Raw genomic sequence first — 15,634 nt, forward strand, 5'->3', positions numbered from 1 at the left:
GGGTGTGGCTAGAGAAATTGAACTCAGGTGTGGACAACCACAGTTATAGTATGTTTTAACAAGGGGGCAATCACTTTTTCACACAGGGCCATGATAGTTTGGATTTTTTTTCACCTTTAATAATAAACACCTTCATTTACAAATTGCATTTTGTGTTTACTTGTGTTGTCCTTGACTATTGTTTAAATTGGTTTGATGTTCCGAAACACTTAAGTGTGACAAACATGCAAAGGAACAGGAAATGAGGAAGGGGGCAAACACTTTTTCACACCACTGTATGTCCTAAGTCAGCAACTATAGTATTTTTATTTTTTTCTGAAGATCGATTGGCAGAGAAAAGCATCTGACATTCCTAGATGGCTTTTGAAAGCATAAAACTAAACAAAGAAGACGTGTATCAAAGGAAAGGTCATGAAAACAGTGATTAGGAATATTCCTGTACTACAGCAAGGATTTAAAGCCTAAGTTTATATAAACCAAAAAAAGTCAAAACCAGCACAAGGGATTTTACTTACTATACCTACATTGTGATATGTCCCTTTGGCTGCTGTCTTATGGCTTGGTAGAAATCTTCTTCTTTCTTCGATGGCCCTCCCCTGGGGCGGTAGGGTGACAATGCTCACTTACTGTACTGTAAGTATAGAGAAGAAACATTGTCACCCCTTAAACAGGAAGTGTGATAGGACTTAAAGCTTGTGGGCCCCCGATGCGAAAGTTGACCTGGGGCGCCCCACTATCACCCGCCTCTTCCACTGGGCGCCAACATAATCCAACATCCCACCAAGATACTCCAAGTGGCTTTCAGATTTCAGAGTTATTTCAAAACTTTATTTACTTATTTACAGGGTAATCCAAAAGACATTGGAAAAACTGTCCACATTTTGACAAACATTTTCAATTCTTTTGAATATCTGTGCAAAGTGTTGCCAGATGCCTGGATAGAGCAGGAGTAGGCAACATTCAAGAGTTGAAGATCTACCTAAATAACATTGGCGAAGTCAAAGATTAACGGGCACAGTGTCACTCAATATCGCCTCCTCACACCTGATTTAAAGCGGTTGTATAGTATATTTTTTTACTTTTGCCTACAGGTAAGCCTATAATAAGGCTTACCTGTAGGTAAAAAAAAATCTCCTAAACATGTATGGCTTAGGAGATATTCCCCTGGCAGTGAGCCGCTGACTACAGTGGCACATGCGCACAGGGGTTTCTCGGCTGGAAGTCAGGCAGACGCCGGACCCTGCCGGAAAGAAATCTCCTAGGAGTGACGATATCGCTGCTCCAGCCACTCACAGCGCTGGAGCCGCGATATCTGGAAGACACGCCGAGAGAACATGTCAGCTCCCTCGGCGTGTATCGGGCGAGATGTCGGGGCCTCATTTTAAGATAAGTATTTCATAATGAGCTAGTATGCGGTCTCTTTTCCCTTGCAGGTATGAAAAAAAAATATTTCAGGGGGTTTACTACCACTTTAAACCTCTAATTGCGACAATATGTGCCACAATCATGTATATTGCATGGAAGTTAAAGGTTCAGATCAGGCTGTGAAGATACAACATATTGCCTCCTCACCAAACACTCTTGGATTGGTTTTCAGAGGAGCAGCAGTGCCTGCTGCTATTGTTAATGAGCCCTTAGTTGCATTCAGTAGCAACATGATGATATGCAAGGATAATAAAACCCTGCAGTTGAGCTGCAGTTTTACCGCCCCCAATCCCCAACCCCTTTAGTTGCAGAGGCAGCAGTCAAGGGTGTACATATGCCACAGCAGGAATTATACCCCCTGACACTTTCTGTGAGTGCTACTGCCCACTAATCACAATCCCTTCAAGTAAATGGGGCCTCTCAGAAAGTACCCCGCAACTACATGCTTATTCACCGGAATGAGTTCTGCTTGTTGGGCTCTACAGCTGCCAAGTGTGACAGGGGTTATAATTCCTGTTGTGGTCGCAACATGTATACAACCCTAGCCACTTCAGTTAAAAGGGGTGTGTGTAAAAACATGACTTAACTGTGGCTTTTTACTACCCCAAACCACAAAGGTAAACAAGCCCTTACTGTTCTGACCCCCTATAATAGTTGATTTCCTGCTTTTAGAAGCTATTACGACCCATCCAATAATGCTTGTGTAAGGCACACTGACCTGAAGAACCTATTAAAGGAGAGAAGAGAGTCCTCTTTCAGTTCAATACAGAGCTTTTTTTAGTTTCTGTCTTGCAGCTGCTTCTAGCACCTCTCTGGATCCTACTAGCAGGGATAAGAGGTGGAGTGCAGTTAATATCACTCTGCCTGGAACTGGGACTGCAGCTGGCACTAACGAGGAGGGATCAGGCTATGTGGCTGCTCTCGGCTCCCTCCGCAGCCGGCGCTGGCTCAGGTGAGCAACACCACTGCCTATATAGCACTGACCGCACTGTGTTAAATTCTCTGTGGACAGTGAGTCATTAAACTGAGGGTGCAATCTACCAGCCACCTGGTCATGATTGACTGGCCCCCTAGAGCACAGATGGGGTCACCATTGTGACCCCTCAAGCTACATACATGATATAACCACAGGACACCTTCCGGTCTTCTGTTCGTCATAACATGTGGGGAGGGGGGACTTCCTGATAAAAAAAATTGACATAACAGTGCAGCGTGCACAGAGCTACACTGGGTTTTTGATAAGATCAATACGTACAGTATATTTGTTAAGTATATTTTGCACTTATCATATATAAAAAAAAAAACACTTTTAAGTATACTTAACAGAAAAAGGGACCTAATAAGAGAACTTCATTCTCATGGCTTACATATACTTTAAATACACTAGCAATGTTTACTAGATAGTAGATGACTTTAACAGTTACTGATTTTCTCCTTAACTCCTTCACGCCTAAGCCCTTGTACACACGGTCGGACATTCCGACGGAAAATGTCCGATCGGACCGTGTTGTCGGATAATCCGACCGTGTGTGGGCTCCATCTGACTTTTTCCATCGGAATGTCCGACCAACAAAGTTTGAGAGCTGGATATAAAATTTTCCGACAACATGATCTGATCGGACAAAGTCCCACGCATGCTCAGATCCAATTACGAGACCAAAGCTATTGGCTACTAGCCTGAATGTAGTCCTATCGTAACGAACCGAACAAACGTCATCACGTTTTGAACTATCAGATTTTTCGACAAATTTGTCCGACTGTGTATGCAACACCAGTTTCGGACAAAATCCGTCTGAACAAATCTGACGGATTTTGTGGTCAGAATGTCCGACCGTGTGTACAAGGGCTAAGGGTAAAACAAATCTTATTGCCTAAGCACAATTTTTCAACTTTGACATGTGCTCTTTGACATAGAAAGAAAAACCCAAAATGAATTCTCCTGCTCCTGATAATCGCAGCGATACCACATATGTGTGTTAGTTGTTATTTGTAACCATAGTATAGCGCAGAAACAATAGTGCACATTTTTTTTATCCTATCTAAAACACACTGACCCTGACACTAACTAACACTGATACTAATAAAAAAAAAATCCTGTCAAAAAAAAATCCTGTCAAAAAAAAATCCTGTCAAAAAAAAATAAAAAAAATACTGACCCTGACCTTGACCCAAACACTAACCCTGGCACTGGCCTAGATCAAACCTTAATCTATATATTTATTTTATTTTATTATTATAAATATTATGTCATTTGTTTACACATACTTTTTTTTTCTCTGCAAGGAGAAAGAGAGAGAGAGACATTGGGGGCCAGCTTTACAGTGACTGATCACTGTGATAGCCAATCAGAGGCTATCACAGCGAACAGGTGACTCCCTGAGATCCAGGTCTCTGTGTGGGGAGCGCAGCGCACTCCCAGCACAAAGGAAGGAGCACAAATATGCATCCCCACAGAAAAAAGCCCAGTCCAATGGGGCCACATATTTGCATATGGTTGACATGAAGGGGTTAATAAAAAAAACTAAGAACAGTGTTGATGTGTAAGTTATGCTCCAAGCCAAGTTGGACATTTGTATACTGTTTGGCCAGGTGCTGGTTGGTTGTTTGCTAGTTTATGGTGTGTTTCTGTTCACTTATCTGCTGCTTACAAATTCTTGCATCTTGCGAAGGTACCTCCTCCAAGCTATTCTCATTGCCCAACCTCAGTTAGTCATGCTCTCAGGCACCCACTACAAAGCCCTGGAAGCATTCTTGCACATAAAAATGCACACTGGCGCATGCTCTGTTTGTTTTTTAACTCTAGTACTATATGTTCAGTCCCAGTATATTAGCTAATAAAAAAAGTAGAGGAACCTAATTACAGATAAAGCTCATGAAGGTGGCTGCAAGAAGGCTGAAAGTTCTTTAAATTAAAACAGTGGCTGACTTTTAGCGTGTCCATAGAATGCTTGATCCTGGACCTTGTCTGTAGCCCTGTACTGAGTTATTGCTTACTGGGGTTTTCAAAATTATAGCAAAATAAGGGTGATGTGGTCATATCTGAGAAACAAGAAACAACAACATGCCAACAAGGATATATCTCCCTTACCATATTTTTTGGGAGGGCATCTGTCCAACTATAGCTTACGTACAAAATCAATCAGATTTACTGTGGTAATGTTCATAAAATAATATTTCTGATACTTAGCTTTTGTTGAATGCACATTGCTATTTGTGCTGCCTTACTAAATTATCTTCCTGATATACAGTATCTCACAAAAGGCAGTACACCCCTCACATTTTTGTAAATATTTTATTATATATTTTCATGCGACAACACTAAAGAAATTACACCTTGCTACAATGTAAATTAGTGAGTTTACACCTTGTATAACAGTGTAAATTTGCTGTCCCCTCAAAATAACTCAACACAATGCCATTGGTGTCTAAACTGCTGGTAACAAAAGTGAGTACATCCCTAAGTGAAAATGTCCACATTGGACCCAAAGTGTCAACATTTTGTGTGTCCACCATTATTTTCAAGTACTGCCTTAACACTCTTGGGCATGGAGTTCACCAGAGCTTCACAGGTAGCCACTGGAGTCCTCTTCCACTTCTCCATGACGACATCACGGAGCTGGTGGATGTTAGAAACCTTGCATTCCTCCGCCTTCCATTTGAGGATGACCTACAGATGCTCAATAGGGTTTAGGTCAGGAGACATGCTTGGCCAGTCCATCACCTTTACCCTCTGCTTCTTTAGCAAGGCAGTGGTCGTCTTGGAGGTGTGTTTGGGGTCGTTATCATGTTGTAATTTTGCCTTGCTGCCCAGTCTCCGAAGGGAGGGGATCATGCTCTGCTTCAGTATGTCACAGTACATGTTGGCATTGAGGGGTTCCCTCAATGAACCGTAGCACTCATGCAGCCCCAGACCATGACACTCCCACCACCATGCTTGACTGTAGACAAAACACACTTGTCTTTGTTTGCGGGATTTTATGTGCATCATCTTTAGGAGAGCCTTCCTTCTGGGATGACAGCAGACCAATTTGATACAGTGTGCGGCGTATGGTCTGAGCACTGACAGGGTGACCCCCCACCCCTTAAACCTCTGTAGAAATGCTGGCAGCACTCATACATCTATTTACCAAATACAACCTCTGGATATGACGCTGAGCACATGCACTCAACTTCTTTGGTCGACCATGGCAAGGCCTGTTCTGAGTGGAACCTGTCCTGTTAAACTGCTGTATGGTCTTGTAGAAAGCAAAGCCAAGTTGTTCCAGGTGAGAGCAATCCCATGCTTTAACCTCATGGTGTAGGTCCAGTCTGCAATCTGGATAGGAGCCACTGGAACAGGAAAATGTTTGACCGCACTCACAGGTTTGAAGCAAAAGTGAAGACTTTATTGAAAATAAAAATCATCAGACAACATCGTAGACATCATGACATCAATGTAGACCTGGCAGAGATTAACAATGTTGTCTGATAATTTTTATCTTCAATAAAGTCTTCACTTTTGCTTCAAACCTGTGAGTGTGGTCAAACCGTTTCCTGTTCCAGTCGCTGTATGTCTTGGCCACCACGCTGCAGCTCAGTTTCAGGGTCTTGGCATTATTCTTATAGCCTAGGCAACTGATGGCTAACCTTGGCACCCCAGATCTTTTCGAACTATGTTTTCCATGATGCTCAACTATACTGCAGAGTGCATGAGCATCATGGGAAATGAAGTTCCAAAACATCTGGGGTGCCAAGGTTTGCCATCACTAGCCTAGGCCATCTCTATGTAAATCAACAATTATTTTTTTTCAGATCCTCAGAGAGTTCTTTGCCATGATGTGCCATGTTGAACTTCCAATGACCAGTATGAGAGAGTGAGAGCTATAACATCAAATTTAACACACCCTCCCCATTCACACCTGAGGCCTTGTAACACTAATGAGTCACATGATATCGGGGAGGGAAAATGGCTAATTAGGACCAATTTGGACATTTTCACTTAGGGGTGTACTCACTTTTGTTGCCAGTGGTTTAGACATTTATGGCTGTCTGTTACGTTCATTTGAGGGGACAGACAATTTACGCTGTTATACAAGCTGTACACTCACTTCTTTACACTGTAGCAAAGTGTCATTTCTTCAGTGTTGTCAAATGAAAATATATACTAAAATATTTACAAAAATGTGAGGGGTGTACTCACTTTTGTGAGATGCTGTACATGATTTATTTTCCCTTAAATATATCATCTCTTTTCACATTGTGTTGCATAAATGCACAGCTATCTCTATTTTAGTTTTGCAGTTTCCACTTCCCCAACCTTGTCTTGCTCAGCTGAAAGCATAGGTCGTGTAATACCATCACTACCACATAGGACAGGATTTGCCAGCTTAGGGTCAATGTATCCTTCACTCAGAACAAGTGATCAATCATTCTTAGAAGAGGTCAGTAGTGTGAATACACAGAAGGCTGAAGCAATATTGACTAAGAAAAAAGAAATAAGATTAGCTCCTCCTAAACCAAACGAAATTCAGAAACCTGCTATGCCTGTAATTGATATTGAAAATAAAGTAGCACAAAAACAGCCTCTAGCGTTCAATAGAAGCAATCGTTTTAACAATAGTTCTGACGACTAGATACCGTAAAGCAAGAGGAGAAGATATATCCTCTTTTATAAAGTTTGAACAACAACATTATTTTAAAATATACCGTTATGGATAATGTCAACATTCAGCAATATACATGCATCTGTGTATATTTCTTCTCTTTAATAATCCTTCCATTCTATAAAGGAACACTAGCCATACTGCTCAGATTTTAGTGCATATGTGATACAAAATAGTTGAACCTATTCTTGCAAAATCCAATAATGCTTCACATTTTTTATCTGTATCAAAGGACTACGAAAAATCAATTCAACTCCTCGAACTCTAAGTCTGGGATCCATATTTATTGCTAGATCATTGCACTTCTCAGTGATTACAAATTTTAGGTAAGCCATTTTATTATTGAGCAATGTTCCATTGTGTGAATGTTTCTTTTCAGGAAGACGCAAGACTAATTTAAACTTATATTCTTGAAGCTGGAGAAAATTACTTATAAAGCAATGTAAACCAATTGGGTGATTTTTTTTTTTTTTTGAGGGGCTAGTATGTGAATAGAATTTTTAGTTACCGCAACAATTTAGCAATCTATCAAAGCACAATACAAAATGCAATTTGAAGAAACAAATTATTGTAAAATCTCTATTGTCTGCTGTTTGTCATGTGATGAGAGTTTCCAGCTGAAATAACTGCTGTTCAGAGGAACAAAGGGGAAATTGTATTAAAGGACTGAGTAAGGTGATGTAGGTAGATTAGTAGATTGCATACTAACATTCACAAACATTTTTATGCCATTGTTTTATTCCTTGTATAGGAATAAAACCCATTTCTTACTTTGTATCTCTATTTGTTATCAGCTGTTACCTACCTATGCTAGGCATACATTGCTTGAATTCTCTCATTCAGCCCCACAGGTAGGGAGATATTAAAGCTGACTTGCTTCTCTGCATGGGTAAATCACAATTGTTGTTTTTTTAGACTGCATCCATATTCTTGATGAAATGTATAAATGCTGCACCAATTATCATGGTTATTATGCTGGGCATATTCTTAGTATACAGTGCCTTGCAAAAGTATTCACCCCCCTTGCCATTTTTCGTGTTTTGTTGCCTCACAACCTGGAATTACATGAATTGTTTGAGGATTTGTATCATTTAACTTACAGAACATGCCCACAACTTTGAAGATTTTTTTTTATTATTGTGAAGCAAACAACAAATAGGACCAAATAACAGAAAAGGGCAATGTGCATAACTAGTGACCCCCCTAAAGTCAATACTTTGTAGAGCCACCTTTTGCGGCTATCACAGCTCCAAGTCGCTTTGCATAAGTCTCTATGAGCTTGTCACATCTTACCGCTGGGATTTTTGCCCATTCCCCTTGCAAAACTGCTCTAACTCTTCCAAGTTGCTCTAGTGAACAGCAATCTTTAAGTCTGACCACAGATTTTCTATTGGATTGAGGTCTGGGCTTTGACTAGGCCATTCCAACACATTTACATGTTTCTCCTTAAATCATTCAAGTGTTGCTTTAGCAGTGTGTTTGGGGTCATCGTTTAGCTGGAAGGTGAACCTCTGTCCTAGCCTCAAATCACACACAGAGTGGTACAGGTTTTGCTCAAGAATATCCCTGTATTTAGCACCATCCATCTTTCCCTCAACTCTGACCAGTTTCCCAGTCCCGACTGCTGAAAAATGCTGGAGATGGTGTTCTTTGGGTGATGTGATATGTTGGGTTTGATGGCCAAAGAGATGAATTTTAGTCTCATCAACCCAGTGCACCTTCCTCCTTACATTTTGGAAGTCTCCCACATGCCTTTTCGCAAACTCAAAACTTGCCATTTTGTTTTTTGCTGAAAGTAATGGCTTTCTTCTGGCCACTATATAAAGCCCAACTCTATGGAGCACACTGTTTGGAGAGTTCCTTGGTCTTCATGGCAGTGTTTGGTTATTGGTGCCTCTTGCTTAGGTGTTGCAGCCTCTGGGGCCTTTCAAAAAAGTGTGTATATGTAATGACAGATCATGTGACACTTATGCCGCGTACACACGGTCGGAGAACCTGTCGGAATGCGTCTTATCGGACCGTGTCGTCAGATAATCCGACTGTGTGTGGTATGCATCAGACTGATTCCGTCTGAATCTCCATCGGACCCAATTTTCCAACATGTTGGAAATATTTCCTGACCAACTGGGCCAGTCGGACGTAATCCGATCATGTGTAGAGAATTTTGATCGGACCAAGTGCCACGCATGCTCAGATCAAATTCCTACATCAAAGCTATTGGCTACTAGCCTGAATCTTGTCCCATCGCAACGAAATTACGCCATCACGTTCTGAAAGATTGGATTTTTCGACAACTTAGTCGGACTGTGTGTATGCAACAGTTTCGGACAAGATCCGACGGACAAATTCCGACGGAGAAAATCCGACGGATTTGGTTGTCGAAATCTCCGACCGTGTGTACAGGAGCTTAGATTGCACACAGGTGGACATAATTACACTAATTATGTGGCCTCTGAATGTAACTGGCTGCACCAGAGCTTTTCATGGGCTTCATAACAAAGGGGGTGAATACATACACACATGCCAATTATCAGTTTATTTCTGAAAAACAGTTTTATGTATATATTTTTCTAATTTTACTTCACCCACTTAAACTATAGTGTTCAGATCCATCACAAATAATTCAGATTAAAATAAACATTGAACTAAAGGCTGTAATGTAACAAAATAGGTAAAAAGCCAAGGGGGGTGAATACTTTTGCAAGGCACTGTATATTGTTATTCATGATTGGACACTGCATGGTACCACATCTTTTATATTACCTCTCACTTTTCTATTGTTTTCTATTGTTTCTTCCTACATCTTACTGCATTTGTATTGCTATTGAATTTAAATAATTACAGTAGGTCCCGATTTTTGCTGCAACGTATGATAATTTCTTAATCACTCTAAAAACCCTATAACCTGTTCTCTTAGATTGCCATTTCTGTCTAGTTATTCTCCATTTATTTGCCTCCTGCTACTGAGACTGTTTGAAAGCAAAGGGAAAAAATTAAGGTGTAGGATTGGGCTGGAAGTGCCTAATGAATATAATACAGGAAGCAGAAATTCTTTAAATTGACACTTAACTCTCAAAAGGGGCTTAGTTCCAATTTAACACCCCTCCCTCCCAAAGCAGAATTGCTTGACAGTTTTAAAGGGTTTTTTCTAGCTTTCTTTTTTTTCACAATTTTTTTGGCCCAATCTTCCAACATTATTTTGACCTAGTAGGGATGAGCCGTTCGACTCAAACATCGGGTGTTCGCCTGTTCGCGAGGGCATGCTTTGGCATGCTGTGAGAGCCATGATTGGCCAAAGGCAGAGTGCCTTCGGCCAACCATGGCCCAGGGGATGGCACATGTGAATGGGTGCTCCTACTCATTGACAAAAAAAGTGTCAAAAAAGTAAAAATGACAGGAGACAGTTTTGGACAAGTCCTTTATTAAAAAATAAAAAGTGTCCTGCGATGTCCATTCATCTTCATTTACAACATCCGATGTTCCAGAGAAAGGCATCCCCACGACTGCAGCTTTTTCACGATGACAGCTGTTATATAGCTGAGGGCTGGGCCACCCGGTGAAGTAAACGAGTTACTCCGGCCCTCTGACATCACGTGACATCACATGACATCAGAAGGGGCAGGGTCACTCAGTTACATCACCTGGTGGCCCTGTCCTGAGCTATATAACAGCTGTCAAAGCAAAAAGACAGCAGTCACGGGGATGTTTTATTCTTGGGATCTTCGGACACTGTGATTGAAGATGAATGGACACCGCGGGACACTTTTTTTAATAAAGGACTTTTTTTAGCCACTTTTTTGTGAGTGAGTAGGGGTACAATGTACCTGATACCCATTCACATGGGGAGGGGGTGGGATCTGGGGGTCCCCTTGTTAAAGGAAGCTTCCAGGTTCCAATAAGCTCCCCGCCTGCAGATCCCTCAACCACTGGGCAAGGGTTGTGGGGATGAGGCCCTTGTCCCCATCAATATGGGGACAAGGTGTTTGGGGGGGACCCCAAAGCATCCTCCCTTGAGGGCATGTGGCCTGGTATGGTTCAGGAGGGGCGGCGCTCTCTCCTCCCCTTCTTTTTCCTGCGGCCTGTCAGATAAGGGTCTGATATGGATTTTGGGGGGATCCCCATGCCATTTTTTTTTTCATTTTGGAACAGGGTTCCTCTTAATATCCATACCAGACCTGAAGGGCCTGGTATAGATTTTGGGGGGACCCCCACACCATTTTTTCAATTTTGGAGCAGGGTTCTTCTTAATATTCATCCCAGGCAAAATATTTAAATGAATATTTAATTTTTATTGTTTCACTTTAAGCATAATTAAAGTCACTGCTTCTGAAAAAAAAGTCAGTTTTTGAAACTTTTTTGCATTGATACATGTCCCCTGTCCCCAGGTCCCCAGGTCCCCAAACACTTTTTATGGCAATAACTTGCATACAAGCCTTTAAAATTAGCACTTTTTTGTGTCCCATAGACTTTAACCACTTGCTGAATGGCTTATGCCGATATATGCAGAATGGCACGGCAGCGCAAAACAACGTATGGGTACATTGTTCTCTTTAAGAGCCTCCGGAGGAGCATGCACGCACCCGCGGCATGGCAGGGGGACCCAATGCGTGTGGGTGGTGGGCGTGGTCACTGCCAGTCACGTGCGATCATGAGCACAAGAGCAAGAGCGAGGAATTTGTGTGTGTAAACCCATAAATCTCTTTTCTGTCAGGGGAGAGGAGACATATGGTGTGTTCCTAGTAAGTAGGAACAGCAATATGTCTCCTCCCCCAGTCAGTCTTATCCCCATACAGTTAGAAACACTAACTAGGGAACACATTTAACCCCTTGATTGCCCCCTAGTGTTAACCCCTTCCCTAGCAGTGACATTTACACAATAATCAGCGCATTCTTTTAGCACTGATTGCTGTATAAATGTCAATGGTCCCAAAAATGTGTCAAAAGTTGCCAATCTGTCTACCACAATTTCACAGTTCTGCTAAAAATTGCAGATCACTCCCAATACTAGTAAAAAAATAAAATAATTAAAATGCCATTTGCAGACACTATAACTTTTGTGCAAACCAATCAACATACGCTTATTGCGATATTTTTTTACCAAAAATATGTAGAAGAATAGATATTGGCCTAAACTGATGAAGAAATTCGTTTTTTTTTTTAATTTTGGGGGATATTTATTATAGTAAAAAGTAAAAAACATTGTTTTTTTTTAATTGTTGCTCTTTTTTTGTTTATAGCACAAAAAATAAAAAACGCAGAGGTGATTACGCCAGCGCTGCGGCCCACACTGTGCTCCATGGAGAGTTACGCTTTGAGCAATCTGGAGGAGAGTGGCTAGTCGTTTCTCTCTTTCATCATGAATTCCAGTTTGCGGATTTTGAGCATTTTACAAATTGATGTCAAGCAATGTTCATGAGCCTTACCTTTTCGCATTGTATGTGAGTTGCCCCCTTTTAATAGAATTAAATAAAATGACGTAAATAAAAGTGTTAATAAATTGTATGAAGATACTATACTTAGAGGCACTTTTCTGCTTTCTATTTGCTTGTGACATACACATGGCCTCTTGCACAATTCCCAATTTTGAAACAGGGTCTACAGGGGTGAAGGAAAGGCACAAGTTCCAAGGTGTAGTCAGGAGTCAGGAACAGGCAGAAGTCAGCAATAATTAGGCAGCAAAGTACAGTCACTAGACAGAAGCGTGGTCAGTAGTCTAACCAGGGATCAGTCGTGGAGACAGACAGCCAATATGAGCAGACAAGGGAAATCTGAGAGCAAGGTCAGAGAGGAAGCAGGGTCAGTAATAGGATCAAGAATGCATATCAGGAACTGGATCACAGGAACGAGGCTGAAGACCATACAGCAAAGAACTAGTGCAGAGTTCAGGTTTAAATAGCCTGATTGGCGGCAGTGTACATGCACGCACGTCTGCTTGTGCACATGTTCATACGTAGGCAATGATGTATGTGCAGAATTAATTGTAAACATAATAAAAGCATGAAGGATTGTTAAAAAAATTGTATATGTGTACACATATTTATATGACCAAGTTGGTTCTGTCAATTCATATTCAAGCCATATGTAAGATTCTCAATGTAAAAATGGGAGTGTAATTCTTGTTTTGACTCATATGTATACACCACAACCCTGTAAAGATATGTGCACACGTGTACATGGACATGCATTATAAAGACCATGCATTGCTGAGAATATCCTTCATACTCAAAAATAAAGATATAAATAAATAAATATATAGTTGGTCTTGCCAATCCATATGCAGGACCATCAATACAAAATGAGAATAAATTACTTGTTTTTAACAGACTAATATACATAAACTCAGTAATATGGAGAGATCATTAGCTCTAGTGGTAGATGTACGTGATTCACATCAGTAAGGAACTATATTTTAAGGGCCTGGCAGCCAGTGTTTATTAAAAAAAGGCAAAAACAAAGCAAAAGTCCAACATATAATGTCTCCCACACAGGGGTTCTTCTCCAGTAAAAATGCACATGAAAATACTAGCCCACTGACTGTCTCTTTAGCAGTACCTCTGCTCTTTTCACTGGTCACACAGACCACAGGTTCTTCAGTGTGGACAACTTCACACTGATATACAACTCCTCTAGCGTGGACGGCTTCACACTAATGTACACAGCTACTCTGGCCTCAGTCCTCAGGCCATTTACTGTCTCTTGCAGAAACACAGGATTTGGCTGCCACATGCAGCCTCTCTGACTCCTGGGGTCCTCCTGTCTCCCTTGGGTGGAGCAGTCATCAACTGGGAGCCCTGAGGTATTCCTAAACCTCCATTATAAGGGCTGTGTTCACCTGAGCATACACCCTGCTGGCCCTCCACCAAATCTGGACACAGGGTTGGAGATTCTGTCCCACCCAAGATGCTATGGAATCTCCAAACTACAGAGCTCCATCCAGGTATACCAAAACTGGAGAAGATGCAAAAGCAGTGTAGCACCCTTTACTTTAGGTAGGTGCTAGAAGTAAGATTTTTGTCAGAGCAGTTAAATTTAGGCAGGTCTAGCTGGAATCTAGGCCTTTTTTTATCTGTGTGAGTGGGGAGTGGCCTAGAGTAACAGCAGGTGACTCACATGCAGCATCACTTCTCATTTACCTCCCTCTGGCTTCTAGAAGGGAGGAGGGGAAGAGAGGTAGAGCTGACTGAGGTGTTTTAAGGTGCTCTGACCAATCCCCAACTTGGATTGGCAGGGGACAGGCTTCCTTAAATACCTAGAGTCAGTCCTACTGGGGAGGAGTTGTCGGGTGGAAGAAGCTGGAGATGGAGCACTAGGTTGTCGGGGCCATTCAGGTGCTCCCCGGTGGGGGGGCTGTGACCTTGGACCTGAGGGGTTCAGGTGCAAGTTGGAGCCTTTCTGAGTAACAAAGAAGGATCTGGACAGGAGGCACAGAGATGAACAGAGGACAACAACGGGAGCTAGTGTTGCCAGGCAATTCTCAAGGAGGGATCCACCGGAGTGCAGCCAGGAGTGCTGGTGAGTGACAGGCACACTTGGGAAAGCTGAGGAGGCATGTCGGAGTGGACTGGCAGAGTGCAGTCTGAGATGGATGTAAAACCAGCAGGAGAGACTGTGATGTCATTGGCAGTAGAGTTAGGCAGCTGCAGCCAGGAGGGCTGGAAGGGCATAAAGAAGTCTGACTGGGAGCAGTAGTCCACCAAAAGGTCAGTTAGCTTTAAAGACTTTCCTGTTTTTGTTGCTACACTAAAAGGAGCCTGCGGTCCCTCCCTGAAAATGGCAGTTGCTAAGGCCTGACAGAGTTAGAGTTGGGCCTACCATGTGCTAGCTGTACCAGGAACAAAGTATCTTACAGGAGAGAGAAGAACACTCTACAAAAAAGCGTTGTGCTGGAGTAGACTGGAGCTCTAGAAGTGTAAATAAAGGTTCCAACTAAATCGATTCTACTATTGATCTACTATTGACTTTGGGCATCCCATAATTTCCATTACCCTACCCAAGTTCAAAATCCCTCAATAAAATACAAAACAAACATATGGACTGTTCATTGTCTCAAGTGTGACTGGGAAATGAATGGCGGGCTGGGCAGGGTGACAGATGGAACACAATATCCAGCAACCCCTACGGGGGTACCGCTACAGAAGTTTTCTCTACTCCATATCTACACTCTGTAGTCCTTCACGGAGCCAATGTGCACACCCTGTGTCCTTTAACTGACCAGTTTTGTAGTGACTGAGTCTCGTCCTGTCACAACAGGTATACCAGTTTCAACTCTTTTGGGAAGGCTGTCCACAAGGTTTAGCAGTGTGTCTATCAGAATATTTGACCATTTTCCCAGAAGCACATTTGGGAGGTCAGGCACTTATGTTGGACGAGAAGGCCTGGCTCGCAGTCTCCACTCTAATTCATCCCAAAGGTGTTTTATCAGGTTGAGGTGCAGGCCAGACAAGTTTCTCCAAACTCGCTCATCCATGTCTTTATGGACCTTGCTTTGTGCACTGGTGCGCAGTAGGGATGAGCTTTATGTTCGTAGCAAATTCGAAAGACACGGAACACCCTTTAAAAGTCTATGG

The 15,634-nt window shown here is 42.0% G+C and overlaps 1 long non-coding RNA gene across 1 annotated transcript; it reads left to right on the top strand.

The window, feature by feature from the left end:
• The first annotated feature begins 2,257 nt into the window (after window positions 1-2,257).
• LOC143939999 (uncharacterized) lies at window positions 2,258-12,564 on the top strand. Its single transcript, XR_013263791.1, has 3 exons — window positions 2,258-2,377; window positions 7,300-7,393; window positions 12,305-12,564. It is a non-coding gene; the product is annotated as an uncharacterized LOC143939999 (long non-coding RNA).
• The last annotated feature ends 3,070 nt before the right edge of the window (window positions 12,565-15,634 follow it).

The sequence above is a fragment of the Lithobates pipiens genome, unplaced genomic scaffold (genome assembly GCF_037356315.1).
Source record: "Lithobates pipiens isolate NorthernLeopardFrog02 unplaced genomic scaffold, aLitPip1_a1.2 Scaffold_3, whole genome shotgun sequence".
Taxonomy (NCBI): domain Eukaryota; kingdom Metazoa; phylum Chordata; class Amphibia; order Anura; family Ranidae; genus Lithobates; species Lithobates pipiens.